The sequence below is a fragment of the Dermacentor andersoni genome, chromosome 6, assembly GCF_023375885.2.
Source record: "Dermacentor andersoni chromosome 6, qqDerAnde1_hic_scaffold, whole genome shotgun sequence".
In the NCBI taxonomy this organism is placed as follows: domain Eukaryota; kingdom Metazoa; phylum Arthropoda; class Arachnida; order Ixodida; family Ixodidae; genus Dermacentor; species Dermacentor andersoni.
Window position 1 is genome coordinate 125089426 of NC_092819.1, and position 4281 is coordinate 125093706.

The following is a 4281-nucleotide window of genomic DNA, read 5'->3' on the forward strand; positions in this document are numbered from 1 at the left end:
TGTGGATCAGAGAGCAAACGGGAGTAGTGATAGTTGAAATTAAAAGGAAATACTACGAGCTCTCCCGTAATCGCGCTGACGTGCGTCCTGCAGCAACTTTATTAAAGTTTGTCCAATCCAAATCTCGTAATCGAGAGTAGATGTAAGCATGAAAGGGCAACCGGCAAAGCAGATTGGTTGGGAATTGATACTAACCACAGTCCTAAAATGGGTGTAGTGCATTTTCGCAACGGCACGCCGCAACACACTGCACCACGCCAAACTGTACACTGGTCCATATAGGGAACACAAGCTCAAGTTTGGGCGCGCGACGACAGCGCGCGCTGCTGCTCTAGCGGGCGAGCCGTGCGAAACTGGGGATAGATGGCGCCCGCGCAGCTGCAGGCGGCCACTGCACGTGCGCGCCCGCGCTATTCAGTCGATACGAGGCACTGGGGCGTCGCGCCATTAGTTGGGTACGTTGTCAAAAGGCTTGTTGCGCGAAGTTGCGTTTCCACAATGGCAAAAGTAGCCCCGCCGAAGCGAAAGCGCGGTCCGAAGTACTGCTGTGTCGTGGACTGCCACAACAGTGCAGACAACACCAAGGAACGCGCTGATCCTGTGAAACTGTATCGATTCCCGGGCAGGTCGTATGAGAAAGAAAGGCGACAAGCGTGGATCACCGCCGTAAGGAGAATCAAGTAAGTCCTATAGCTGAAAGATGTTCCGACCGTTTCACTTCTTTGCTTTGGTTTGGAACGCAGCGCATGCACGCAACGACAGTAATGGCATGCTCGTTGCCTTCTCGCATCGCTAGTGTTGTGAAAGCGCAGCTACGGCTGTGTGGTGCAACAACTTTGCATTTTCATTCCTAGTGTTTGTTCGACTTCGTTGTTCAAAGTTCACAAGCAAAGTGGTCGCGCGGTAAGCGTTGCCGTGTTCGTTTAATCAAAATAAGCTACGCACGTTTTGAAATGTTCAGTGCTCGCAATTTAGGCGTCGGGAAAGTAGCTTTATCGCGTCGGAATGAACGTCTCTTCCTTTCAGCAGAATTTATCGTTTGCTTTGTTTTTGTGGCTATATTAAGGTGGTATTTATAAGACTGCGAATCTCACTGGCACTTAATACGTGCTATGCTTGAGGGACACGTGGGTTCTTTCAGTTGCCATTTTCGGAGCTTGTGTGATTCTCTTCCGTGTGCGAGCGTGTGCGCGGGTATGTGTGTATGTGCTTGCGTGTGCCATGGCGGCTAACAAGCAATTGCTGTTCTTTCTTACACAGTCCCGATGGAACTTCATGGTTCCCCAAAGAGCATACACGAATTTGCAGCACTCATTTCGTGGGCAACTGCAAGGGCGACATTAAACAGCACCCATCCTACATCCCGTCCATTTTTCCGCCTGTCTACAGAAAAAAGGCACCTGACAGGAACAGGGCGCAAAGGTAGGAAAGCAAAAATGTGAAGCTCTTAATGGAAACTATAGCAATTCTAATAGATATGTCGTCACACTTGCCTGATTCATGAAAAGTTTCCATGCGTTGTGCAAAGGCTGCATGGACAAGCACTCGGTGCTTTTATTTCATTACAGGTTTGGTTGTAGCCTGTACAAGATTGGCATTGATCTTGGCGTTTGTTAAATGCAGGTGGCAAACACGTTTCGACAGGGCAGTGTCATCTCGGAAGCTTCATGCAGGAGATGAGGATCCATCCCAAAGCACAGCTGATGGAGCAACAATGCAGGTTTCAGAAACCCATTCTGGATGATGTGCCTCCTATAACGGATTTTAGTGATGCATCTGTGGAAACATGCTCAGCTAGTCCTTCGCATAACGGCATCGCTGATTCAGATCCGTTGGTACATGATGCAGTAGAAGAAAGTAATTGTGCTCGAAGGAAAGACGCTGTAAGGACACATTTGATTTTAATACTTGTCTTCGAGCTACTTAATGAAGCACCAAAAAGATGTCTAAATACCCCAAAAATGTCTGTGTCCCGTTCTTTCAGACATGCCAAACAGAGGAACTCACGACTCCAGCAAGGCTGTCTATACTTCTCTCAGCGACAAATGGAACGGAGGCGTCTACTCAAGTTGTGCACACAGAAATGAGTCACAAGGTTGGAAAATAATGATGTTGGTCCTTATCTGCTGTGCTGAATTGTGACGATGTCTTGCTGTTAGCATTCAAATTCTTATTTATTAGTAATTAAAGTGCATTATTGGGCAGACTTCATTTTGTTAGTCCTGCCTAACACTCATATTATAGTGGTGTTACTTATTTCCAGAATGAATGAATTTATTTGCACTAGAGTGCAATTAAATTTTTCCACTTTGTATTCCTCGTACCTCTCTTTTTTTATTTCATCATGCTGTGTTTTTTTTTCATCCTGAAGGTTGCAAGCACGGATGGGAATTGGAAGCGAGACTGTGCATTTCGGGGCTTTGAGTCTCTAAAGGAAAAGCAAGAGGCACTGCAAGATTTGTGTGGTGTGACCCTGCAAATCTTCTGCCTTCTTTTGAACATGTTGCCACCACTAAGGTACAGGTGCAATGCAATGTCAAATGAAGACAAGCTGTGCTTGTTCCTGGCCAAGCTGCGTCTTGGAATAACGTACAGTGCCCTAGGAGCAGTATTTAATGTTACAGCCAGAACAGCATCAACCGTGTTTAGGCAAACGCTTGGTATTATGAGCATTGCCCTGAAGAACTGGGTCTTCATGCCTACCCGGGAAATAATCAAGCTTTCTTTGCCTGACCCATTTAAAGAAAACTATCCTAATTGCACCTTAATAATAGACTGCACAGAGATCCGCACACAAAACACCCTCAAATCCTGATTGTCAGCACATGCTGTATTCACATTACAAAGGAGGATACACACTGAAGGTCTTAGTAGGCATAATTCCTAATGGCATGATAAGTTTCATATCCAAGGTATACGGAGGACGACACACTGATTCGTTTATTACGCAAGACTGTGGCTTCCTGCAGCTTCTCAAACCAGGGGACTTAATTTTAAGTGACAAAGGCTTTCCAAGCATCCGAACAACTGTAGAGGGGAGTGGTGTGGTGCTGCTCATGCCGCCTTTTAATTCAGGAGGCGGTCAACTGTCTGCACACGACATGGAGATTACGTACAAGATTGCTTCTGTGCGCATCCATGTAGAAAGAGTCATCCAAAGGTTGAAGATTTATCACATTCTAAGGAACAGAGTACCGCTAAGCCTGGTCCCACACATGAACAAAGTCATTTGAGTATGTGCTGCCCTTGTGAACATGCAGGCACCCATAATCAAGAAATAAGTGCTTTGCTTCCCGTGATGTCTATAGATTGGTTTATTTGCTTGCATTCATTTTCTACAGTTTCAAGTTAGCGTCAAAGTGACTTGACAACTGCAATTATGTGCTGGTTAATGAATAAATGTCTACATTAATTGCAGCAGTAAGTGTTCTTTGCTGAAATTATCTTGGTAGCAAGATGTTATACAATTGTCACCTTGTGTTTTGTCACTGCAGATGCATGCATTTGCCTTATCTTGCTTACAAAGCAGCAAATTGCTGAAATGGAAGCCTTGAATACAAGCCAACGCATGGTAACCGAAATATAACATAGCATTTAGCTCTTGTTTATTGAATTCAAATTATGATGTGCAAAGTTTGCACCAGCAGCCCAACATACAATATGAAAGTACGTGATAATAAGTATTAATCATTAGCAATGCAGGCTTGTGACAGTTACCCTTCCTGGCAGATGGCAGACAAAGCTGTCTCCAATAGGCAAGCAAATGCTCGACGGGATGTTTGACAGACTATACGGGTGATTGATTTGCATTTCAATTTATAAAATAACCATCATCATCATCATCATCAGCCTGATTACGCCCACTGCAGGGCAAAGGCCTCTCCCATACTTCTCCAACTACCCCGGTCATGTACTAATTGTGGCCATGTTGACCCTCCAAACTTCCTAATCTCATCTGCCCACCTAACTTTCTGTCGCCCCCTGCTACGCTTCCCTTCCCTCGGAATCCAGTCCGTAACCCTTAATGACCATCGGTTATCTTCCCTCCTCATTACATGTCCTGCCCATGCCCATTTCTTTTTCTTGATTTCAACTAATATGTCATTAACGCGCGTTTGTTCCCTCACCCAATCTGCTCTTTTCTTATCCCTTAACGTTACACCTATCATTTTTCTTTCCATAGCTCGTTGCGTCGTCCTCAATTTAAGTAGAACCCTTTTCGTAAGCCTCCAGGTTTCTGCCCCGTACGTGAGTACTGGTAAGACACAGCTGTTATACACT

General features: G+C 45.1%; 1 pseudogene; it reads left to right on the top strand.

Annotated features, from left to right (window-relative positions):
* Positions 1-694: 694 nt before the first annotated feature.
* On the top strand, positions 695-3417 carry LOC129382619 (uncharacterized; annotated as a pseudogene).
* Positions 3418-4281: the final 864 nt, after the last annotated feature.